The sequence below is a fragment of the Aquila chrysaetos genome, chromosome 4 (genome assembly GCF_900496995.4).
Source record: "Aquila chrysaetos chrysaetos chromosome 4, bAquChr1.4, whole genome shotgun sequence".
NCBI lineage: Eukaryota > Metazoa > Chordata > Aves > Accipitriformes > Accipitridae > Aquila > Aquila chrysaetos.
Window position 1 is genome coordinate 10,153,552 of NC_044007.1, and position 26,576 is coordinate 10,180,127.

The 26,576-nt window shown below is 42.2% G+C and overlaps 1 protein-coding gene across 5 annotated transcripts in view; it reads left to right on the forward strand.

Moving 5' to 3' along the window:
- Positions 1–26,576, forward strand: part of ASAP1 (ArfGAP with SH3 domain, ankyrin repeat and PH domain 1) — a 191,809-nt gene that overhangs the window by 20,431 nt on the left and 144,802 nt on the right. For 2 of the 5 annotated variants that reach the window (XM_041122804.1, XM_041122805.1), the window contains exon 1: positions 9,426–9,696. The exons of 1 other annotated variant lie outside the window; for it this stretch is intronic. The gene's annotated coding sequence lies outside the window, so the exon portion shown is untranslated. Of the gene's footprint in view, positions 1–9,425; positions 9,697–26,576 lie in introns of those variants that run through there. 2 more of the 5 variants (XM_041122802.1, XM_041122803.1) reach the window with 2 other exon arrangements.

Sequence of the window (26,576 nt, forward strand, 5' to 3'; positions counted from 1 at the left end):
CCCTTACAGTTTGGCTATGGTATATTCTACAGTATACATTGAATTTTCATTTTTCTGTGCAGATTTCCACAGCCTTTCCTTCCTCCTGTGGCTTTTACTACCCAAGAAGGGAAAGAGGTGGAACAAAAAGCTGCAAACTGAAGGGAGTGTGGGTGTGAGGGGGTTTATGTGTGCTTTGGTTTCAAAGCTTTGGCCTGAAAAGAGATATTTGCGTTAACAGACTACAAAAGACGAATGATTTGCTGCACTGAAAAAGTTAGAAACTCCTGCAACGTCAACACAGTTCATTGAAAGTTAAAAGGGGGGCGTGTTATTTTTAGGTGCTAAGTAATTCACAACATTTTGTGTTTAAAATAAAATATTCATCTGTATCATTATGAGTCATCTTTGTTCAGATAGTTTACTAAAATATTCTCCTTACGTAATACTATCATCCAACATACCTGGCATCTCTATTTTATCAAAAAGTTGATGTACACTGGAAAGTCTACAGATATATTTGTGTTCTTAAGGCTAACAGCAAAGTGAGACAATATTTCAGGTATAGTCACTATTAACAAGTTGTAAAATGTTGACTTTTCTCACTATATTTTCAAATACTCTATGTCTTTTCTATTATTATTTTTCTTCTGCAGTTTATGTGCTGTATGCCTGCAGCCAGGAACATGTGTTTCCAATTATCTGAGCTTTCCAAACCAGCTTTGCGTTCAATAGCAACTTTTTTTTTAAGGTACAATTCCTCCTCCCACAGAAGTTAATATTCCTCTCTTTTTTCACACAGCAAACAGCAGTGGCTCTTGATTTCAGGTCCACTTAGAAATCATTTAATTTGGAGCTCCCCCAGACAAGAATGTTACTTTCTTCTAAACTTCTTGTACATTTTATGAGACAAAACCAAGCTTTCATATTGAATATATATAAAGTGTTGAAGCAAGAGAGGGAAAAATGATGTCATCCAGTCCGCCTTGTATGACATTTTTTCTAGTTTCTTATACAGTGAAGAATCCAATTTGACCACTAGAGCCATAACGGTAGAAATGTTAGATAGCACCCAATTCTTACAACTCATGCTTAGGCCTTGCAAATCCCATCCCTGAAGCATCTGTGCAATCTATGACCTGTAGCATATCTGAGTCACGTGTTGTAAGGTCATAAATAGTGATTATCCCCATTTGTACATGGAGAATTGAGGCAGACATATGTTTGAACCTCTGTGTTGGCTCAGGGCTCAAGCCTGCATTTGACTTTTCTGTGTGCAGTTCTGGCCCCCACAGTTTAAGAAGGATGCAAAGATCCTTGAATGCGTCCAGAGGAGGGCAACAAAGCTGGTGGTAGGGCTGGAAGGCATGTCCTGTGAGGAGCAGCTAAGGACTCTGGGTTTGTCGAGTTTGGAGAAAGGAGGCTGAGGGGTGACCTCATTGCTCTCTACAGCTTCCTGAGGAGGGGAAGGGGAGAGGGAGGTGCTGACCTCTTCTCCCTGGGATCCAGTGGTAGGATGTGTGGGAATGGTTCAAAGCTGAGCCAGAGGAAGTTGACATGACATTAGGAAGCATTTCATAGAATCATAGAATCATTTAAGTTGGAAAAGACCTTTAAGATTGAATCCAACCATAAACCTAAGACTGCCAAGTCCACCACTAACCATGTGCCTAAGCACCACGTCTACACATTGTTTAAATACCTCCAGGGATGGTGATTCAACCACTTCCCTGCGCAGCCTGTTTCAGTGCTTGATAATCCTTTCAGTGAAGAAATTTTTCCTAATATCCAATCTAAACCTTCCCTCGTGCAACTTGAGGCCGTTTCCTCTCATCCCATCACTTGTTACTTGGGAGAAGAGACTGACCCCCACCTCACTACGACCTCCTTTCAGGTAGTTGTAGAGAGCGATAAGGTCTCCCCTCAGCCTCCTTTTCTCCAGGCTAAACAACCCCAGTTCCCTCAGCCGCTCCTCATCAGACTTGTGCTCTATCTAGACCCTTCATCAGCTTCATTGCCCTTCTTTGGGCACGCTCCAGCATCTCAATGTCTTTCTTGTAGCGAAGGGCCCACTATTCTTTACTGAGAGGGTGGTCAAACACTGGAACAGACTTCCTAGAGAGGTGGTCGATGCCCCAAGCCTGTCAGTGTTTAAGAGTCATTTGGACAGTGCCCTTAATAACATGCTTTAGCTTTTGGTCAGCCCTGAAGTGGTCAGGCAGTTGGACTGGATGAAGACTGTAGGTCCCCTCCAACTGAAATATTCTATTCTATTGATCATCTGCACCAGTGAGATGTTGGCCTCCACTCAGGCTTTGGTCTGGGGAAGACCATGGGCTCACCACCCAGAGAAATTCAGGTACAGAGCTGCAAATTGAGATGCAATCCTTACGGACAGTGCAAACATAACCAACATAAAGCACCTAACAAGAAAATGAACCCCATCCTGAGGCATAGTTCACGAAGATAAGGGATGTAGCCAGAGAGACCCGGGCTGTGTCTTGCCTGACCAGAAGGTATAGGGCAGCATATGAGGGGAGTGGGGTTACTGCACATCCCTGGGTCCTGCTCCAGGTTGGGATGAAGCCAAAACACAACTAGACAGCAGTTTGGAAGTGTCCTGGGGTTTGTCAGTTTAAAGGAAGTCTGGGTGAGTTGACCAAGGCCAGCATAAGAGCTTGAACTTAGCATTATCCATGAATCTGCTTAATGAATATTTATTAACAACTCAATCTGCTTCCTAGGACCGAAGTAGAATCAGAAGGGGTAAGCCACATCAAACTTCATGGGCACCACTGGGGCAGAGCGTGCTCTGTGCCCCAGGCAGCAGAAAGGCTGGTTGGAAGGTGTTAGGGTGTTAGGAAGAGGTTATAAACCCCTGGCCTTTAGTCACTGAGTAACCAAAGATTGAATAGCAGATCACTCATCTGACCTCCACATAAGGAAAAGTCACGATCCCTCATTTTTATGAGAATCACCACATGAACACTACTGCGTGGTTGCCCTGAGCACCAGGAGATATGGGTACCTCCTTCTGAAGCACAAAGCTAGTGAGGCAGTGTGTGCTGCAATTAAAATGTAGGAAAGCAAGATGTTTAACAGAAGAAGAGTCATTCAGAAAGAGGATTAACTCATGCTTGGTGTTGTATGACCCTCCTCCACGGATGTGCTGTGTAGCCCTAAAACGGATGTGTGATCAGCATAATACTGCAGTGTTTGAAACTTCCAATGATAACATGGCAGACCGCAAGTGAGATATCCTGACTGAGCCAGGATGAGTGCTTCAGCTGACGAACACTCACGGAGGGGCTCACAGCAAGTGAGAGTGGGATGAAGGTGGCCACCACCTCCCACAGAAGAGCTGAAGGAGCGTCTCCCAAGGAGAAGCCTATAACCAGAGCATAACCAGCCAGACCAGTGATATGATGGGGAGAAATATGGAAACAAGACACCTGCAGAGCCCATTCCTCCTTCAGGGAAGTGCTGCAGTCCTTCTGTGACAATGACTCTTCTCTAATCACTATGTTCTTCTCCCCAGGAACCATCAGACCTCTCTGGTGATGGTCCCAGGTGCATTGGTAGTGGAGGACAGGAGCTGCAGTACTTCTGAGCATGCGATACAGCACTTTCTGACTCACTGGATCTAATGGAGGCAACTTCACCACCTACTCCCCCCGTCCTGGCTTCTCCCTGCAAAAGTCCCATCTTTCTGCAGCAGTCCCCACCTTCTGCTGGGCCATCTCATTCTCATCTACATATTTCAGGGCCATAACAGGCCAGGCTTGTATTTTACCCTTCTGTTTTGTTTCTCTGTCCTGTTTCCTCATCAGCATTTGAGGGTTTGGAGTTTGACTACACACACATATGCATACACATAAAAATCTCATGGTCTAAAGGATTACACTCGTGGGGAAAAATCTGGCTTTGAGTTTACCTTCATCATTGTAGACATGTTGCCATGATGGTCAACACCTACTTCCAAAAGCTGTAAGTGGAATTAGAAATAACTTTTTTTCCTGTGACCTTTCATTTTCCAGACTCCACTAAAGCTCCCTTGGCTAATAGCTCTTGTATACAGTCTATGTCGTATACATGAAGTTTGCAGCATTTATAACAATGTTGATTCTCACATGTCTAAGACAATTCTCATGGCACCCATCCATAATTTTAAATGTTCAGCTCCTTGTGATAAGGGATTGAAAGAAATTTAGCACTAATTTTTATGTACGCGTCTAGTTTTCATTCATAAAAAAATGCTTAAAATTATTGCTCAAATGACTTCCAAAGACTGAGATCATGAGAATCTTACATTTCTTTTTTTAAAAAAATCCCATAATTGCTAAACCAATCTGATGATCATCTGGGGGTTTGTGATAGTGTTTATGAATGTCTGGAATTCACATGTTGTGTTCATCATTTAAATTTTCTGCAACAAACCAATGACAATACACTGAGGAGGCATCTTTTTCACCCGTTTTTAGAAAGAAAGCTGAGGAAGACTTTGGTGGCAAAGGCAGAACAAGCCTGGTGTGATGCTCACAGCATGTCCAAGGTGTCCTCCTAACCCAGCCCTTTCAGCACAACTGATGGCCTGGAAACCTATAGAGAATGATGCAGAGAGACTCAGAAATTCAAATTTCAGCCTTTTCCCCACACAGTAGCATTTAATTACTACTGGTGACTGTGGTGTATAATTCAACTTTTAGTTGTCTCTGAACATTATCTGGAGTTTCCACATATCTCTGGTAAGTGATGAGGCCAGAATCTACACTCATACCATGGGGACATCTTTAGGTGACAGCTGTTTTCCTTAGTACCCTTTACTAATTATATTTCTATATAGCGTAATTTGAGCAGAGCTAGTTAAAAAAAAATTGTTTGGACATGTCTTTGGTTTCCTTTTTCACATGCCACCTTGGAAAAACAAAATTAGGTGAGAAGAAGACGACTATGAAAAAATTCCCCTTTTTTGCCATTGCAAGAAGGAAGAATGAATGAAAAGGAGAGGCAAAAAGGAAATGCTTCGGTGTTTCTTTCCCCTATTGAAAAAAAAGAAAATTAAAAACATAAAAACAGTTGAAAATGAAACATGCACAGCCTCCTGCGCATTGGTACAGCCTGTAGTTACCACCAAGGGTCAAGTGCTTCTTGTCAAGGCAGTTTCTAATGCCCGGACCTTTTCGTAACATCAAGAGGTGCTATTTGCTTAATAAATGTACAAACATGTCATTAAACCTGTTAGAACACAGCTTCTGCTGTATTTCACTGAATGAACAGAGGGGAACGTGGCAACGTTTCTTGTGTAATGTAAGAGCGCTTAGGTTTGCTGCTGGTTGAAGGGGGTTCGGTGCTTTTCCTAATGCAGCATTGCCAGCAGGGATGCTGGTCTCAAAAGTAAACCTCCTTGACTGCTCATTTAGGAAGGAGCGGACTAGTAATAAAATTGGCAGGGATCTCCAAGCAAACATCAACATTGAAAGCCAGTGCACAAAGAGATATGTTTTGTAGCGCAGCAAGAAGTCTCTACACCAGTTAATTACTGAAGTTTTGCGAGAAACATAGTGTTTATAGTTTATGGTAAGTTGTGTCAGTGTTTATGAAATCCTTTTGGTCAGAGTTTTTTACTCATTTTCTCTAATGTTTGCTAAGTTTTAGCATATGTTGTTGTAAATCCAGATAGAGTCACAGTGTGAATGAGGAACTTTGTTTAAGCGTGTCACAGTATTTCTCTGGCATCCAGTTTTTGGTAGCTACTGAGAGGTCTGGGATTGCTGAGAGCACAGGGCTGGCCATGCTCTAAAGGGAAAGTAAATTAGTTTCTCGTGAATATATTAAGTCGTTTTTTTCAAGGATGTAAAGCCTCAGGGTGACTGAAGGGTGAAGAATGACAAAACTGGGACCTGCGATTTCTTTCTCCAAATATTTTAATTATTCTGTTGAAGTCTTCTCCAAATCCAATAAGTAGAGAGGTGAAAATTAAAGAACTGATCTTCCTTTCAAATCTATACTGAAAAAAAAAATCCTAACTATTTATAATGATAAGGCTTGTCATTGAAACATGAAAAATAACAGAGCTTGGGGCCTCGTAGGTTAATGATAACTCTTTCTCGAGCATTTTGTTCACAATCTCAATTATAATTTCATGTGCTTTATCTTTCACATACATAGCTAAACCCTTTTAATCTTTAATTAACTGATTTGTCTTAATTCAGTAGCAATAGAGTTCTTTGTGGAGGAAGTGAGACTTTCATTATCAGCTCTAGGACTATAGAAAGTTACATCCTGGGGATACAGAGCAAGTGAGCAGAAAGCTCAGCTGCTGTGGGTACATCAAGGGTGGATGTGGTGGAGGGGTTTTTTCCAATTTAAAAGCAAGCATCTTCACATCTGTATTGAGTAAGGCCACTGGCTTTTTTTCTCAGGTGATGGTGGATTTTTTCCAGCTGCTGTGCCCTTTCAGGAATCTTTATCCACTTTTTAGCTTCGATAACTCTGCTGGCCTGAGTTTGAAGTTTTCTCTCTACCCTGCTTCTCCTGAAATGTTTCTGTATGGTTTATTTTTGTCATCTTCGTTATTCTACCTACCATGCCGTCCCTGTTCTCCCTTATACCAAGACTGGCAATAACACCTTTCTGTAGAGCTTTTCAACAGAAATTTCTCATTAAATGAAACTTTTCACAATAAGCACAACCTTTTTTCAACTTATTTTTAACTACAAAAACAGAAAAGTATAATACTTTGTGGTTCTGTATGGAAATTGTTGGAGCTGTTTTATAAACAGTTAGTTTTCCATTGAATATACCAATGATTTTTTTCCCCCCCTTTGAAATTTTTCTAGACAAAAAAACAGTTTTGCAGCAAGCACTTGCTCTTCTGCTTACAGCCTGTTGAAGGTAGCTAGAGGACGCTGGTCTTTTTAATTATGGCTTTATCCCCTCTCACCTTGACCTAACTGTGCCCTGGCAGGGAATGTTTGCCTACCTCTAACTGATTTACAGCAGATGTTAGTGGTAATAAATTATATCCCACTTCCCCCAGCTCCCTTTTTTCTAGAGCTGCTCGAATGTTTTCAAATAAAAAGTCTTTCAATCTTAAAAGGCTTTTTTTTTTTTTCAAAATGCATATTTTGAGCGTTTATGAATATTTTCTCTTTTTTCCAGTTATACTGAAAAGAAAATGCTGCACTTTATTCTTTTCCTCTATTTTTTCTCTCCTTTTGCTACTGGAAAGAGTGGCACTAAGGGGAAAATACAAGAAAAGGGAAGGTGAATAAAACCGTGACAAGAGAAGAACTTGTATGGAAAAAAAGTGAATAACTGAAATAGCTCACTGGCAAAGCACGTGGAACATGAAGAAAAAAAAAAAAAGTCCAACCCTGACATGTTTTAATTTTTCCTTGTTTTTCCACCAGTTCCCTCCTGACATCATCAAGCAACCATTTGATACTTGTTTCATGTAGCACGTGCTAGGCAAGGGGAATGACTTCATGCCTCTAAAGCCAAGCCTTTGTTCTACCACCTATTTGCACAGATGCTGCCGCCAGCACTCCAGCCACGCTCGTAGGGACAGACCTCCATCACTGGCCTCATGCATCCTAAAAAGTAGTAGGAGAATGCCTGGGAACGTGAGGACCCAACTTGAAAGAGGTTTCCTGACTCAGAACTGGGCTGGAGACCAGAGGAGATTTCCTGAGGCAGGGATGCCCCAAAAGCCCCGTTTTCCACCCCAGCTCTGCTGCCAGGCTCCCCACGACGTCGCTTGGCCAACACAAGCTGTCTCAGTAGACCAGGCGTGATTTCCAAGCCTGGCCACTTCCAGGGAATGCTGTAACCGATGTTGGTTTGCCAGAGCTTCTGTCTTTGAAATAATAAGCAGAAACACACCATAAGTAGTAGAAGGTGCTGAAGGAAGCCTTTTCCTATAGCACTCCTATTTTGTTCCTAGTGGGTACCTTAATATAATGATATAGGTTAATACTGCATTTGGGACTTACATTAAGGCTATTTCAGATGAGCTAACTGCCAATGCCTTAAGCAAGGGCACCAGTCAGTGGATATTACCTCTGTGTCTAATTACTTCCACCAGCAAATGGCAAAGTAAAAGTCAAAGTACTAATTTTTATCATTATTTTATTGCTATGAGGTCCTAGCAGAACGGGAAAATCTGAAGACACGACATTTTCTTTCCAACATGCTTTGTTGGCAGGACTGTCCCAAGAAGTCAATTTTAAGGGAGAAGGAGCATTTTTGGAAGCAGGCCCTTGCCTTAGGAGTCAGTAACCTCTGAAAACCAGTGAAGCCTGCAGTTGTCCTCCTGCAGAAAACACGGTGAAGTCCCCAGCCTGCAAACACGCAGGGGCTTAATTGTGTGTGTGTGCTTGTAGTCCTATGGATTTAAATTGGACAACTCCCACGTAAACTTCACTTTATTAATTACATCTGTGGGAGCGAGGGGTCAGGTCTATGAAATATTACTGCTTCTTGTTGCTTTTGTAGCTAGCTAAGAGTTTTACATTAATAGTTTAACCAAGGTAGATCATATAAAAGAAACCAATTAAGAAGCCTCAAAGGAAAAAAAAAAAAAAGTGATGTTTTTAATGATGGGAAGTGAACACAAGACACAAAGAGCAAAGTCTATGTTCCAGAAAGAAGCAACCAAACAGGCTTCATCTTACTTTTGCTAAGGACTGCAGAGTTTGAGCCTCAATTCCTTGACAAAACGGCATAAAGGGAGTTTTCAAACTCCCCCTGTTCCTTTAAGAACACTCTCCCTCTAATTTCTAAGGTGCCCCCCCCAACCCTGCTGCACTAGTCCTGGAGTAAATCATCACTGGTACCCTGCAAGTATCTTACAGACAGCCATATAAATCTTGCATTACAGCAAAAGAGAGAGGAAAAAACAGGTAAAACTAATTTGGGACTACCAGGTAGCCACTGGTTGGTGGCACGCCGGCATTCAGGCAGGTTGCCCAGCTGTTGCAGGGCACAGGTTGCGATATCATCTCCTTCTCAGAGGAGGAAAATCATAAACGTTTGAACTAAAGCATCACTCCGTAGAAATAAAGTGAGGAAAATATCCTTGCCAGAGCAGCGAGGGAAGGAGCAGGCAGGGTTGAACGCGGGGCTGCTGCTCAGACTTTGGAGCCCCCGGGGCAGCTTGTGTTTCCAGGCGTTGCATATCTGATTTCAGCCTCAGCCATGGGCAGGCTAAGGGTTAACGGGAGACGCAGCACGTTAACTGTATCTGTGGAGATTATGGCATGTTTATCCAGTGTTCAGATTTCCTGTCTGAGTGTTTGGATTTCCTGAAATCCCTGCTATCAGCCCAAGTGCTGTCCACTGAGCAGACCTCTCTCTCTCTCTCTCTCTCTCTCTCTCTTTCCCCCTTTTTTTTTTTTTACTTTGCTCACATGGTAGGTTTTCCTTCCTGCTCTCTTTCCAGTTGTAGTGCCTGTGTCTCCTCACCCGTCAGGACATTTATGGATGCAGATCAACACTCTTAGACTCCAGAACTCTGGGGATCGCCGTACATTGGATTTCCTTTTTTATTATTATTATTTTATTTCACTTTATTTTATCTTTTTGTGGCAAGAAAACGTGAAGAAACATGCTCTTTTTCAGCAGCCCATGGGAGAATATGTTTTAGTCTGAGATGGAATAATGGCCTTAGGTTTGAGGACCAAATCTGGAATGGGAATTCAGACTGCACACGTCCTGGTGAGTTACAGCGCGCTGGGGCTGAGCATGGTTGGTAACGAGCAGGTCTGAGAGTGGGACAAAGGCTGAGCACGTCCATTCAGTGTGGCTGCTGAGCAGACTGCAAACAGCAGATGGGTGAAGCTGAAGTTAGAACTTTTTCCAAAAAAACAACTGAAGTCCATTTTTAATTCCTAAAAATACACGCTGCTCTACAGCCCAGATAACGTCTAGGTAAACTTTACCGTAGCAAAATGTGTAAGGCCAGATTCTGTGAGCCCTTACTCATGTAAGTAACTTTTACTCACATGAACAACCTCAGTGACTTTAAGAAGAGCTCATGTAAGAAAAGACTTACAGAATGAGGCCCACGCTAAGTAAATTGCAACGCCTCAATCTAAGCGAAAATTAATCTTAAAAGAAAAATGAGAATTTTCTGAGTGTCTTTGCATGTTTCGTTGGCCTTTTATGTTTTATTGTTGATCTAGATTTAAGTTTTAAGAAGAATCCATGTGCCAACTATTCCTCCTATTGTCTCTTAAATAAGTTTGCAGTAGGAGTGACAACGTATTTCAGGCAGCAATGTTCCGGGAGGCCAGAAAGGGGCTTGTTGTTGTTGGAGGGAAAATGCTGAGTGCTATGCTGCTCTGAATGAACTGGAAAGCTGCATTCAGTCATGAGGCTTAGCTAAGGTTTTCGCTTCATTTTTGGATGTGAGAGTCCATGATGGCATTATTAGCCTTAGGTGGTTTTAGTTAAACCACGGTCACAAATGCAACGAGTTGACCAGTCTCAAAATCAGTGATTCAGCATTTGAAAAGGAAAAATCATCTTTTCAGACCTCTTTGAAGCAGATTTCATTGTTGGCACCCATGGAAGTGTTGCTGGAGTAAGATGCGGAAGATAAAGCATCATCAATGTTGCAACTTTTGTTCTGTCCCATAGCTGGAGGCTGTGGTTGCGCTGAACATTCCTGAGCTGCTCCTTGGAGCTGCTCCAGGGATTCGATTCTCTAATTTTAGGGAAAAAAGCTTGATTCAGTAATTCAGTTAGGAAACATCTACAGGAAAAACAGCTTTCTACAGCAATATTACTTTAGCCCTGATTTTCCTTAGACTATTGAATATGTCCTGAATTCTAGTGTATACTACTGCACATCAATCAAGAGACTTTAACGTTTAAATTCTTGGGGTTTAGCAGGACAGAATACTTTCCTTTTTTATACCAATAAAGGGAAAGAGCCATTTTCCAAATTCTTTGCAGAGCTTCCAAATCTGAAGTTTTAAACTAATTGCCTAGTGTGCCAGCTTTCCGCACAACCCTTTGAATGTGATCCTGCTGCTCTTCTTCAAGGCTTTCTTTGGTATCAGTGGAAGGTTTGTGTGAGACCAGCCAGACCAAACTCATGTCTTTTCTGCCTGCAAGCCTTCAGGAATCCAGTTTTAATCATTAACATGGGGCAATGCTGAAACTGATGGCATTTTATGCATTGAAATGTTAGTTCTTGCTGTGTATGTAGCTTTGTACTCTTGACTGACGCTCAAAAAATGAAAGGGACGACAAGGAACCCCTCACCTGAGTTAGACCAGACCATGGTGCCCTGCCTTGTGGTTAGCACGCAATTTGGTGGTCTGTGGTTATGGGTGCAATTAAACTGGCTAAGGCAGAAATGTGCTCCTCTCAAAGCTGGCAGAAGAGTGAAAATGTCACCAACGATCAGTAAAGTGCAGAAAATACAGAGTACAGATGATGACTCAAGGGAAATACAAAGACTTGTCTAGGTCTGCCCAAATTTCCTAGCTTTGGAAATTTTGTCGGCTTTCCAATGAACAGGATGCTTGGGACTGGGTCTGCTGTGGGTTTTTTTTTTCCCCTTTTTTGCAGGACTGTCAGAACTTTCTGGTTTCAGTCAGGTTGGAAATGCTGTGGGAATAGTTTTTTCTGGTGGTATTTTGGTATTTCCTCTTCTGCTCACACCCAGACCAGGAAGTGCAGAAGCACAACCTTCAGCTCATTGTGTACGTGTTTCTTTTTATAAACCTGAATTCTCTTCCCTCCCTGTCGGCCTTTTTTTTTTTTTTTTTTTTTTGTGTGTCCTGATAGCCCTAACATAGGATTAAGGTTCTGTTTAATTTAGACTGGGGGGAATTTTTTATATCTCTTCATATAACTATACCAAGCACTAAATAGTTCCTTAATAAGTAATTATCACATTAGTTTTGAAAGGCCTAAGTGCAATATTCCCAACTCAGCTACCCACAGCCAGTAATATTAATATGCCAATATACCCCAGTAGCTGTTTCTGCTGGGATTTATACCTGTACCTTTAGCAGTGTGAGGACTAACTGGCCACTAAGACCTATCTATTCAGTTGCCCATGAAGAAATTCTGCAAAAGGTAATTTTTTTTGGTAACCGGCTGCATCATTAAACTCTCTAAGATTAGACACTTTGTGCTTAATGGTCTTTCCCTCCCTCTTTTTCCCTTTCTGCATCAGTGAGGAGGTTCGACTCATGCGCCCTCACTCCATGTGTCCAACTCATTCACCATCACGACTGCCAGTCCTCCTGCCTTTCTTGCTGTTGTTGGCAAGTATGGATAAACAGTTTTGACAGGCATAGAGTCCTGCAGAGCTAACTTCATACGCACAGTGATGTTTCTCTGCTCAGATGATAAATGGACCAGAGGAACTAAATCGCTTTCACTGAGACTGTTCCCCACATCCAAAGCTTTTAACCCCTCCTTTTTGCACTGTTTTCTGCAAAAAGCAAAGAATGCAATTCTGTTTTGTATCTGAGCAAAGTGGATCACGTTTGGATTGCAGCTTTTCCTTCAACAGTCTTCTAGCCACCTTGTAGGGTCTTTAATCTGCCATTTTATAAATGAAAATAAACTTGAGATGGATCTTAAAGCTGGCCCATGGCAAAATAATTATCTATGTTTCCACTTGGGTCTGCTCTCATGAGCACTACATGGACAGCTATGCCAATCGTGTTTCGAAACTGTCCCCATGTAGGATTGGGTTTGTAAGACAATTTGCTCCTCAGCACCTTCATAGTCCTCAAAAATACAATGAAATGCAAGCAAGGGGAAGTTAATTTACTCACTAAAAAACTCTGTAATTTAAGAAGATTTAAGTAGAGGCAATGGAGTTACTGAGGGGTTTTGAGCTCTGTGCGTGTTTTGGGGTGTTTGTTTTCTTGTTGCTGTTGGCTCTAAGTCTCTCTCTTGGCCTTTGAGGAGCTGCAGTGCTTCAGAGGGAGGGCACGAGGTGGAGGAGGGAACGACAGCATGGTTCGTTATTGCAGACACTGATTAGCAGTATGGCTCAGCCTGGACCACGTATCGCTCTCCTCCCACGTGGTACCCACGAGCCAAGCTCCATCCCTGCTGAACAGGGCGTGATGTGAAGCTCCTCACTTGGTCCCCCCCAAACCCCAAAACCGGGTTCAGCCCCCCCGAGAGGCAGCGATGCTTTTCATGTATCCTCCTCTATCTCAGCTGGAGTTAACAAAATCCATCTGCCTCTGTGAGTCAGCAGAAAAGTATTCAGCTTTTATAAGAATTAAGGGACATGGGATAGGGCAATGTCAAAGCGCAGGAGACTTCTCCCGGCTTGGCGTTTGCACGGCACGCATGGAGAGGAGGTCGCGTTTTCAGTTCCCATTCACCAGACGAGCTGATTTACACCAGCGGAGGACTTGGCCCGTAGCGTACATAGCCACAGCTGTCGAACAAGCTTCCTTTCATCAGCAGTAAATGCGAACAAATGTGCAAACGGCAACAACCAGTGCACACTGCGACACGGTGGCTGCTAGCAGTTTGGAAAGTTGAAAGAAAACTCTATTTTCTTCTCATCAAAAGCAAAATGAGGAAGCTTCCCTCCTCCCCTTCCGCCCCCACCGCTACCACCCTGGCTCGAGCAAGTTGATCCGTAGGTATTTGTGTGGGGGTTTGTTCTCAATGGTTAACCACATAACAATTTGAAGCATGTGGCTAACTCAAAAGAAACTGCCTTTAAACGTTTGCAGGCTGTAATTGTGTTAGGGAGACCGGAGCCCTGGCCGGGGGCTGCCGGCCGCCCTGGAGGAACATCCCACAGCAAAGGTCCTGCGAAGAGGAAAAAAACCTGATTTTTATCTCTAGGAGCTTCTCTTCTTGCCGATGCTCTGCAGCCAGAGCCAGATGTTCCCCACCTCCTGTTTTATGTCTATTTGGTGTGTCAGGGTGAAATACCCGGCAGGAAACAAAACAGAGAGAAAAGGGGTGGCGATGAGGGGGAGGGCGTTTCGGCACGCAGCTTTCATAAATAAAGCCGGAGGAAAAATAACAAACAAATTGGAGAAGCTTTGCCGCGAAGTCGAGCGTGCCTGAGACCGTTGGGCGATCCGCAGGGGAAGCGATGAAAGGCGGGTGGCATGGGGCTGGAGAACCAGGCTCCGGGGTGGGGGACGGCAAGGAGCAACCCTGCTCGAGGTGGTAAAATGCCCCATTCAAGCTCTTCCATCCCTCAAACCTGAATTCGTTGGGCTGGAGGGAGGATATGTGCGAACAAGACATGAGTGGTTGTGCTTGTGGGAGTAAAGATCCCAACACCCGCACGGTGCCACAGCGCTCGTTATCACAGAGCCACAGGGCTATACTAACATCCAGTTCTAAAGACTTCTGGGCTTAAAGAAACCAATAAAACGGAAGATTGCAACATTTCCCCATGGGAGGAGATGCCTGTGAGACATTCTGCAAGTGGTTTGTGACTCCCAAAGGTCATGGGCTTTTAATTTCCATCCATTTCCAGTGCATCCTCAGTCTGTGATTAGGAGAGCCTCTCCCTGGCCACAAACAGACATGCTCTTAAGTGTTCATTGCGCAAATAAAATAGTGCAATTAATCTTCTTCACCCAGCTGCAAGCCTCATTTGTAATTCAGCAGGTAAAAATACCCTCTCTGTACAATCACCAGAATGGCCCCTGATCTAGAAAAGCAAATGACTTTTGGAGTGTGGCCTTAAGGTTGAAAATTCAGCCTGCTTTGGAGAAAGGGCAAATAAGGCCTTGCCAAGTCTTCTCTCTCAGTTACAACAGCTGGAGCAGTGGCCTTGTGGCACAGGGATGGGGTGGGATTGCAGTTAGAAACCGAGCTGTGCCCTAGGGTCCTGGGAAGATCTGCACCCACATGCATTTCCCTGTATCTGTTCTCCAGTCTGGGGAGAAAAGAAATCAGCTTTTAGTTCATGGCTGAACAACAGCCCTGGGATTGTCACCTTCTGGCACTGAATTATGGTGTGACCACAGGCAAGTCCCTGCATGGCACTACCCACATCGGGAGCAGGAGAAGCGTGGCTGGCTCTCCCTTTCTTCTCGTTCATCTCTGGAGTAGCCAGAAGGGAGCACGTAAGTGGGAAATGCAGGGCACATGGTTGATGTGCTCCTCAAAACCACTGGGGCAAGAAGAGGGAGTTGTCTTCTGCCAAGGCTGGCACAGCTGCATGCCTTTTCTATAGCAGCTGGCCAAATGCATAGAAAGCAATTTTGTTCTGGCCAGAACTGCCAGCCAGATAGGCAGTAGGACATTTCAGGCACTAGGACAAGCCTTAAGGTATCTAGATTCAGCATAACACCAAGCACTTAGCATAATACTATGGTTCTATATAAGAACATAAACCTGTCTGAACCAACACTTCAGGATCCTGTCTCCAGCAGTGGCTGACGTGTAGGATGCAAGAGTTGAACAGGGAGAACATGTAGTGGTATTTTCCCAGATGATGGTCCCAGCTTTCCAGGATCTCACCTGCAGGATTTTCTGAGTCAGAGCTCATATTTAGGATGTACTTGTCCTGCAGATATTTGCAACATGGATTTGTAGGCTTTTTTCTACTTAAACTAATAGACATTTTAAGCATCCATTAAAAGAAGGCTTATGTGGGTACAACAAATTGGTAGACAAAAATGGGTAGACAAATCCATGGAAGGAATTTTGTCCTGAATTTACAGCTATTAAATCATTACTGACAGTAAGGGTCCAATCCTAGTCTCCTACCTGATTTATAGTATAGCTACAAACTGAATTTTGTGGGAATATTCCAGATTTATTTGTGGGTAAGTAAGATCTATGCCAGCACTATGGAACTCTAACATTTATTTTACCTAATTTAGCATGGAACTATATTGCTACTTTCCTTCTGCATTCAAATCCAAGCAGTTCAGTAGTCACCCAAATTAATATGCTTACTGATGTAATCATTTACCTAATGGTATATTTGTCATAAAATGTGTAAAACTGCATTCTCTGCTGATGTAGGATACTGGCTCCATCCATCTGATCAGAGTCAGGTTGTAGTTGCATATCCTTTAATAATTATTTCAGCAGGTGTCCTTTTATTCCTGTTCATAATTAGTAGCTGAGTACTTAGCAAAGCTTGTCAGGATCAGAAATTCCTACAATTCTGTAGTTATCTATATTCATGAACAAAGAGGATCTCTACCTTGGTAGAATAATTTCTGAAGATATTTTATTAAAACTAATGGGTATCATAAATCTACATTAAATGTAGAGCTTTTAAATTATTATCAACCAGCAGGGTATAATTCTGATCTTACACTTGTCCTACACTAATGTCACAATCTGACTCCAGATTTATTCAATGGTAAGATAGTTCTTAGCCAGAATCCAAGATATCATGGGTCATTTAAACTTTATCATTTTTATTTTCTGTGTTTATGAAGTTGTGGTTGAGAAAGAGCTATCATGTTCACATGTTGACCAGGATTGGGTTAAAAACCTACTTCTGACCCAAGATGATCTACAGCTGGTATTTCTTCTCACTACCTAGACAGACAAATGGGATTTGGCCTAGTTGAAACAAATTTCCTTACCATTGAGAATATTAGACGTAAAGGGTGTCAGTAGCAACAGGAACAAGGATAAAAAGGTGATTGTAAGTCATGTTTTGGTCCTGTATGCTGGAGCCATATGACAGCCTGCCTGACACCTGGTCTGAATTAGAGAAATCACTTGACTGTTTTGATTTATGTTTTTCTTCCCAGAGTTCCTAGGAAGCTCAGAACAGTAATTACACAGTCCCCCCTATAGGGTGGTATATACGTGTATGCACATGGTATATCATAAACTCTTATTCTTCGTCCCTTCCATTGATTTCAAGCACAGAGACTAGCCTGGCTGTAAGGTTCTGTGCTGGTTTTGGCTGGGATACAGTTAATTTTCTTCATAGTGGCTACTATGGGGCTATGTTTTGGGTTTGTGTGGACACAGTGTTGATAACACAGGGATGTTTTCCTTACTGCTGAGCAGTGCTTACACAGAGTCAAGGTCTTTTCTGCTTCTCACCCCACCCCACCAGCGAGGAGGCTGGGGGTGCACAAGAAGTTGGGAGGGGACACAGCTGGGACAGCCAACCCCAACTGACCCAAGGGACCTTCCAGACCATAGGACGTCATGCTCAGCATATAAAGCTGGGGGAAGAAGAAGGACGGGGGGGACATTCAGAGTGATGGCCTTTGTCTTTGCAAGTAATTGCTAAGTGTGATGGAGCCCTGCTTTCCTGGAGATGGCTGAACACCTGCCTGCCCATGGGAAGTGGTGAAAGAATTTCTTGTTTTTCTTTGCTTGCTGGCATGGCTTTTGTCTTACCTATTAAACTGTCTTTATCTCAGCCCACGAGTTTTCTCACTTTTACCCTTCTGATTCTCTCCCCCATCCCAACATGGGGGGAGTGAGTGAGCAGCTGGGTGGTGCTTAGTTGCCGGCTGGGGTTAAACCACGAGAGGTTCCTCTTTAGCCAGAAAGCTCCTTGCCCCAAGGATAATTTCTAAGACTAATTCTTCCTATTTTAAGACATTTTGTTTCATTTCCCAAACAGCCAGAAGGCCCTAAGGAGCTCCTTCTCAAGGCTGGGATCTGCAATAGGCCCGTGTCCTGTGAGTCATATCTGCAGTTTCCTAAGTCCTCCAATCACTACGACTTGAGCAAGAGGGTTAGTCTTACAAGTAAACTCCTACAATAGATTTGCACCATTAGACAGATCAGGCACAAGAGGGAACATGACCCCAACCAGGGAGACCAGGTTTAGCTTGACCCTGAGGAAAACAAGGAGTCTTATACAACACTTTTTCATGATGCTGGATGCTGAAGGACAGCATTTAAGGGAATCTTATTCCTGTTGCAATTTACATCCTGGGAGAGAAAAAGAATTTATATCATGGAAATGTAGATCATTTAAATGGAGTTTAAATAACGTGTTACTGAGAACTCTGCAATATTTGTAGCCTGGTCTCTATGAATGAGGCTGAGGTAATTGCACTGTGTGCGCACGTGTGCCCCCAAGACTTTGAACCTCCCTCAACCAAGACAGATGGAGGAACAGAGGGCTCAAGAGCTCCTACACATTTTGTAAAAACAGGCAGACAGCTAGAAGAAAAAAACCACTGTTTGTAACCTCTGACTACCTCCCTCCCAAAGGAAAAGCCACAGCTAGTGTGAGATGAAGAGAATTTCCACAGGAGTGCAGTGCTGTGCTCACCACAACCTTGGGGAAAAGCTCCCACAGGCATTTGCCCTTCAGGCTGTGCTCCCAAGTCCTCCTGCTGTTCATGCAAACCTGTGTGTGCCAGCATGGCTTTAGGAGCAATAACAGTTAGGTGAAAGACACCTGTTGTTATTTATCCTAGTATTTAAATTCTCTTTCCTTGGAAGAAATACCTTCCTGCAATATCACAAGCCATTAAACCACCATGTTAATGCAAAAAGTGTTTCCTGGGGATAATAATATCCTGGCATCAGTATTGCTTGCATACTAGTGCTGGCTGCTAGTACAGTGGCAATGTTTTGCTTAGGCAAGCAATACCAGGAGAGGACCCTGTTTGCTAAAGCTGGCCATTGTAGATAAAAGCTTAAATCAGTAACTTTCAAAAGCTGGTTGCCTAAAATTCAGAGCCTTTGCTTATACCAAAGTCCTGGATAAATTATTTCAATGTCCTTTTGAAAGCAAGGTCAGTTATTTTAGTCCACTAATTAGGGTTTCAGTAGACAAGAGTTCAGCACTTCCTCGAGTTTCCCAGTGCAGGGCAACGTATCTCAGTCCTGAGCTGTGTAACATTTGTTCTTATAATTCAAGGCCCTTTCTAAATAGAAATCATCAGCTGGGCCGGACTGTCGAAGACAAGTCAATATGCATCTTGGAGAAAGACACTGGTCTTCCTCCAGAATGTGAACTTAGCTTGGAATGAAACTCAGATCCCCAGGAAGGGCCACTTAGTGCTTTCGCTCCTCAGCACTTCCAGCCATCTGCAATGTATATTAGTTTGCCGGGTTTAGCAGGAGATGAGTGGTGGTCACAAACACCAGAGCTGAACAGTGTCATCCAGCTCCTACTCCAGATGCAAACTGGTTCCCACAGATACAACGCAAGAGAGGAGGAAGGACCACAGTGATCATGCAGCTTCTCCGTGAACACTGGCAACATCCTCTGGTTTCGACAGTAGTTATCACGAGAAAATATGTTTCTGCTTTGTCCTTTCCTGTGCATGACAAAAACAAACAAGATATTTGTTTCCCAAAAAGGAAATAGGTTCATTCTGGAATGCGCTGGGCAGATCAGGTTCTTCTAAGTACTGAAGGATACGTATGTGGGATTTCAACATTTTTAAGCCCTCCCAGGATATTTGTGCAATATTGTGTCAGTTACTGCACTGTTTTTGCAGCAAACAGTAGACCTGATGTAAGGAAACCTGGCCTCATTTGTGCTGTTAATGTAGTCTTTCTTAGAAGCAGAAGCTATTTGCAAGATTATAATTTCCCTCACAGACACTATTTTTAATTGGGGAAGAGTTCTCTCAGAGGAGTAATAGTCTTACTTCTGTTCACATCTGTGCGGTATTTTCCTGATCAGGAGATCAAGAGAAAGAGGATCTGAGCAACTGCTTCTCTAAGTAATAATGAACAGAGAGCTGTGCAGTAAATCATAATGTGCAATAAAATAAAAAACAAAATTTGGCTGGAGATTAATGACTGGAGTGGGACTTACTGAATTAAATTGGATCAGATGTTCACTGGAAAAAATCTGAGTTAGCTTCACAGTGCTCTATGGTTTTGGTTTTGTTTTTCACAAAGGAAGATTTAACTTGATTGTTTTGTAACTGCTAACAATTCCTAGGCCTTGCAGAGTCGTCTTAGGAGCCTGCAGGAGAGGATAGGTGCTGGCTGGAAATCCTGGTCCCGCTCGGGCAGAGGAGGGAAACTGAACATGAAGCCTCCCCAACACACAATGCCGCTAACTGCTCAAGTGTTATGGGTCACATTGTTTTTTTACAAGATATGAAGGGCTGACTTTAGTTCCCACCTCCAGGGGCAGATTCATGATTATGGGTCTGCTACAGAGACAGGTCGCCCTGACTTCTCAAAGGCTGTGATCAAAGCCCAGTTGCACCTCCCGTGTTCCTTGTTAGGTGGTTTAGGTGCCTCCTTCTTACTGTGTCTTCTTCTGTGAACCCACTTTTAAATGTCTAGCCTTCTGGATGTTGGCTAAGAGACATCTGGGCAGCTGACTCAGGCTTTTGAATTTTCCCAGGGACTAAGGCACCCGAAACCTACACTTGGCTTGGAGTTTCAGCGCCAGATTTGCTTGTGACTCCAACCTCCAGCAGCAAAACATTCATGCTTCTAGCACTGTTCACTGAAGAAACCAACTTAAAACTGTAAACCAGTGACAGGGACTGACATTTCCCGTTGGTGTTGGTGGTTTTTCTAATCAGAGATGTCTCAGGTTTTGTCAAGATCCAGGCTCAGTTCATGAATATATCAGAGGAAGGAAACCAAGGCTGCATAAATTACCACTGATTGTGCTAGAGATACCGAAACTCTTTCCCCTTTTAATTAATTTTATTTGCCAAACTGAAAGTGAAACAGATCCATAATTTGACAGATAAAAAGGCCCACCTTGGTAGGTGCGATGCTGAAGGTAATGCACACACCTCCTTCTCACCTGCTCTCAGGCACCTGGCAGCTCTGCAGCAGTGAGTTTAGTGACTTTGCCTTATTAACTCAGTTTCCTTAGGCTTCTGTAAAAAATGGACTTCACAACAGTTGCCTAGAGTCAGAAGAAGAGCAAGGCTACGTTATTAAAACCCAGAATGCAATACCATTTTAAAATTCATCAAAGTGCTCAGAACAAATTCTCCAGAGATTGGGGGCTTAGTCATCCCAGGTTTCTCCAGCTCATTTAGATAATTGCCCCTTGAAATAGTTATCTTTTCTTTTTTTCTCTCTTTTTTTAACACTGGCACTTGGCAAGTATTCACTGAGCAGGCAGCTCAGCTCCACAGCTGCAGAAGGGCAGAAGAAACTTCAAGATTCCCACCATGCATATCTCTACTTTCTATAACATGAGCCAACCACATCTGAGTGCATCCAAAATAGTTACCATCTCACTGTCACTTGCTGAGATATTAGCAACTCATTAGTCAGTTTAACTAATTAATACATTAGTAAAATTCATTTATTTGTGAAGTGATTTATTAAATAATAGGAGACATTTAGGGAGTTATTATTTTTAACTACCATCAGGGCATGGAGACAGTCAGTCTCAATGCTTTCCCACCCTCTTCAAAACCATATGATTTGATTGCTTCTGTCTCAGCATAAATTCATGTTGTCACCAAGAAAGGCAGTCCAAGTACTGTCATGTGAACTTGATCAGGAAACTGATAAAATGAAACTGAAAAAAGACTGTTATTTTTTCAGCTGCATCATTCTTCTCCTGTTAAAAATATAAAACTTATATTATAACATATAATTTTATTGTATTTTATTTCTATAACTTCTTCTATCCAAGAAAATCTAAAAATCATTACACACAATCATTACAAAGAAGTGTGGCCAGCAGGTGGAGGGAGGTGATTCTCCCCCTCTACTCTGCTCTCGTGAGACCCCACCTGGAGTACTGCATCCAGCTCTGGGGCCCCCAACATAAGGAGGACATGGACCTGCTCGAGTGGGTCCAGAGGAGGGCCATGAAGATGATCAGGGGGCTGGAGCACCTCTCCTATGAGGACAGGCTGAGAGAGTTGGGGTTGTTCAGCCTGGAGAAGAGAAGGCTCCCAGGGAGACCTTCCAGCAGCCTCCCAGTACCTAAAGGGGGTCTACAGGAAAGCTGGAGAGGCACTTTTTACAAGGGCGTGTAGCAATAGGGCAAGGGGTAAATGGCTTTAAACTGAAAGAGGGTGGATTTAGACTAGATGTAAGGAAGCAGTTCTTCACTGTGAGGGTGGTGAGGCACTGGAACAGGTTGCCTAGAGAGGTTGTGGATGCCCCATCCCTGGAAGTGTTCAAGGCCAGGCTGGATGGGGCTTTGAGCAACCTGGTCTAGTGGAAGGTGTCCCTGCCCATGGCAGGGGGCTGGAGCTAGATGATCTTTAAGGTCCCTTCCAACCCAAACCATTCTATGATTCTATGATTCCTATTAGATTTTTTTTCCTATTTTTTTTCTGGTCATTTCCATTAAAAGTTTATTTTGTTTAAAATTTGTTTTCTTCCTCCTGGCACCTCTTCTTGAATGTAGAATTAGAGATACAGTCATGTATCTGCCCACAGTATAGTTCAGGCAGAAATAATAAGGCCCTTCTGCAATGCATTCAGGGCACGCAGCATCTTTGGGGTAGGTGCCTACCTTTGGGCTGGGCACCTTACTCTCTCTTTTAGTCAGTAGAATGAAAGAGATAGTTTAGGCTGTGATTCATCTGACCTTTGTAGACATCTACTTTAGTATCTCTACTTTAAACATCTACTTCTGTAGGATGAGGTGAGCTGCAACCTAGTTTTAGTTGTCTGTATTGACTATATCATCAGTAACGATAAAGGGAGCCTGGGGTGGACAGCCCAGGCAAACACACTTTGTCAGTTACATCCTACTTTTAAGTCTAAAAGTTGAGTCAGACCTCACTATAGTGGATGTAAAGAATCCCATTTACATGGGCTGAGTTTGGATCAAGCTTTAAAGGCTCTATTCTGTCACTTGGAGTTAATCTCATTTTTCTATGTAGATAGTATATACGATTTCAAAGAGCATGCTCGTGGATTTGGGCATGACTCACTGTAGGGGCAGATATGGACATGAAGAACAAAAGAAGAGAATATTTAGGAACATCTTTGTATTCCTGTATTGAGGTTTCTATGTGCCTTGTATTTTGGGATATTCTGTAGAGATGCTTTGATAGTTCCGCACCCAGCCGAAGGACAGGATGGCTAGCAGTATTATATCAGCCAAAATACATGGTATTTTCACAGGGCTGCTAAGTAGGAGAGTGGTACTGCTTGGTGCACGTCAAAGGCGAAGGCATGAAAAACACATCACTTTGAAGGGCAGAGCAGTACAAGACAAGAGGCATTGGCAGAAGGCACCGTGGAGTAATCCTTGTGATCAAAGACTGGCTCTGTACTTGAGACCCCAGACTGAAGATGAGCATGTCAGGCTTTGGTTTGCAGCAGAAGCCACGAGGTCTCAAGTACAGAGCCAGTCTTTGATCACAAGGATATATAGCCATCCTACAAATACATATGAAACATATTCATTAACTTCTGTGAGGCGTTCAGACACAAGGACAATGCAATACCTTATTAGTGCCTGACTAATCAATGAAGGCTACAAGCAGGAGGTGTGCCGCTTGTTTTGCTTGAGAGCTGCCAACACAGAGTACAAAAGCTGCTGTAGGAAGGACATGGAAGGTTCAGATGCACCAGACTATTCTTGTAGTGACAAGTTGATCTTCAATATGGCTCCACCAGGTTTAGTTTCTAATTTCTATAATGACTCCTTCCTAAAAATACATCCAGCAAATGGTTGATTTTGAATTCAGCCCACAATCAGTGGCTATTGAGAGTGAGTCAGGTCAGTGACAAAAGGACTTGATGTCGCATTCAGATTATGTTATTAATCTATTATCCATATACTATGTACAGGCTATTTTGCTATAGACTACGTACTGAGTAAATAATTAAGCAGTGACTAACCTTACGGAGAAGGTGGGAAGCACTCTCATGTGTTATTAGCCACTCACAGTCTTCAGAAGTGGATTGTAAGTAACTCAAAATCTTGGACTGTGCATGGCAGCCTTGTCATCAAATATAAAAAAATACCCTTGACGAGATCAGTGAAAGCTCTCCAGAGGTCTGAAGCCGGGCAGCAGACACTCTGATTAGGTGCTGCCTCCACAAAATGAAAATTCTTCCCTGAGCCCGAGAAACAGCCGATGGATATAGTCAGAAGTGATAAAAAGGTCACTCTTAAGTGGATACAAGGAGATTCAACTCACAATACCATCATCCTGAAGCCCTTAGACAAATAACAAAAGACAGGCTTCAAAGGCTAGAGAGTACTTCAGTCTAAATACTTACACAAATCTCTTTGTCATATATCTGAGTCTTAAAGAAAATTCACCTTTGAATAAGACTGAAGGAAATTACCAAACAAGTACGCTTCAGCCCTCTGGCCCTCTATAACAATGTTCCGTAATATCGCATGGTGGTGATATACTACAAAACTGTTGAGTCTTAGAATTATCATGTTTTGCAGCATGAATTCCTAAACCACATTTAAGCTGTCCTGTGCAACTATTCTATAGCTCTTGCATAGCCCATATATTCTACCATGATAATTTCATAATCATATGATGATCATATCAGATGAGGGTGGAGGACTAATTTGCATTCTCACAGTAATGCATTTTCCTAAAACTAGGGGTTTTTTTAATCAGTTGTTGTTTCTAAGAGTACTGTTCGAGAAACTATCTGAATTTTTAAGTTGGTTTTCCATACATATTCAAACACATGAGTATTTCAAGATGAATGGAAGAAAACTCACGCTTTGCCAATATATCTAAAAGTTCAGTGGAATGACCTGAGGATTAATAACCCTCTCAGCCTGACATCAATCCAGTGTAAAACACTGGAATGGCTAATTCCAGGCACTATTCATAAAGAATCAGAGAAAAGTAATGCAATTCATGCCAATCAGGATGGAATTAAGGAAAGTATATTTTATTTCAAGAAAGCTATCTTGATATATTTTGAGGTTTTAAATTTTCCTGAAAAAAAATCTATACTGTTGATGTAATACTTATGAACTTTGGTAGAACTTCTGGCACCAAACAAAATTTTGATTAAGAAATTAGAGTTATCTAAAGTCATCACTGTAATTATTTAATAGACTAAAACCCGAGCAATTGACATTTCTCAGAAACCATTATAAATAGGGACTCATCATCAAGAGGATGTCAGTCAGCTCTTCAGGGTCACTCCTGGGCTCTATGCTGGGTTAGTACAACTCAGTGATGACTTTTCCATTATTACTTCTTTCAGGATTCAGCTTGTGCCTATAAGCATGCTAGCATTTTGATGGTGTATTTTTATGGAAGCACTGAAAACACATACAGCTAATGCATGAGGTCAGGACGGAGCTTCTATTGCTTAGGACATACCAAAATCAAGTCTGAGGTGACTTGTCCACAGACAAATATCCTCGGATTTGCTTCACTGAAGTTTGTTAGACCACATCCTAATGCTGTTATCCAAATCATGGATTAGGGTGAAGCCAAAGAACATATGTTTGTCACATCCTGTTTGGATGATACCAACATAGACACAAACAGAACAAGCAGATTTTGGCACAAATGAAAGACTTTTTCTTTAATCTCACAGTTGTTCAAGAACATGTCAGTTATCACATGGACTGAGTAATTTAATTCTATATTTTGCCCATGAAAATAGTTTCAGTAGCCTTTGCAAAATGTGATTTTGAAGACAATCTTTACATTTGTAAGATATGCTTTTCAACGGAATATAGAGCAATGACTTTATTCCCTGTAGTTCAAATAACTAGCTTAATTTTTTCATTTGCAGGAAATTAGATTTTTTTTCTACCTGCTTTATTTTGAAACTTCTTGGGATATAAAAGCTTTCTGCTCAGTCATTAGCTGTAAATGGCAGAATGAAGCAGTACCCTACAGCATTTCCAGATGAAGTAGTCTGTTTATACAGAAAGCACAAGAGCTATAATTACTACATGATCACATTTGTATATCGAGGTCAGAATTCTGTGATTCACGCTATTGTTTGGACATAAAGGGAGTTGATTTTCAGCATTGTGGTGTACAACTACTATTATTGTTACATCAGTGACTGTAGAAACAATATTAACTTCTGCTTGTTTGAGTTTTTCTAGTTAGGTTAACTCCAGTTCAGGCATACATGGAAACTGGCTGGTTAATATTTGTCCTAAAATATTCATTAGACATGCAAAATATATGTTTATATTATTGTTGTTCAGGTTGTGTATTCTATTATGAAAGCAAAACAATCCTCCAAAACAAAAAGCAAACTAAAATAGGTCATTAAGTGACTTATGCATGAAATCACACAGAGTTTAAGCAATATCAAATGCAGGTAATTAAAGAGTGTAAAAATATTTCCTGATCTTTTCCTGTCCTCTACAAAATCCCTGCATAAGATTTTCTTTTTGGCTATTATCCAATACATTGGCAATTTCCTGAGAATCCATTGGCTTTCTACACTATTTAACCAGTTCTAAAAGCTTAAAAATATAGGGATTCAACTCATTATACTTGTTAGTTAAGAGCTAGGATTAGTCAAGCACTTAGATTGTACCAATTAATTCAATATGATTGTAAGTATTTATAATCAGGCACAAGAACAAATGCTTTCCTCATCTGAGGACTAAGAATCTGCTATTGTATTATTGTATTGTACTGAATTGTCACCCAGCTGCCATTAATGTCACCCTGTTCTCAGTTAGGCCTCTTTCTTACTTAAGTCCCAACTAGTCTTTCTCTTTTCAGGTGTAGGTGTCCCTATGTAACAAGCAATCATATTTCCCC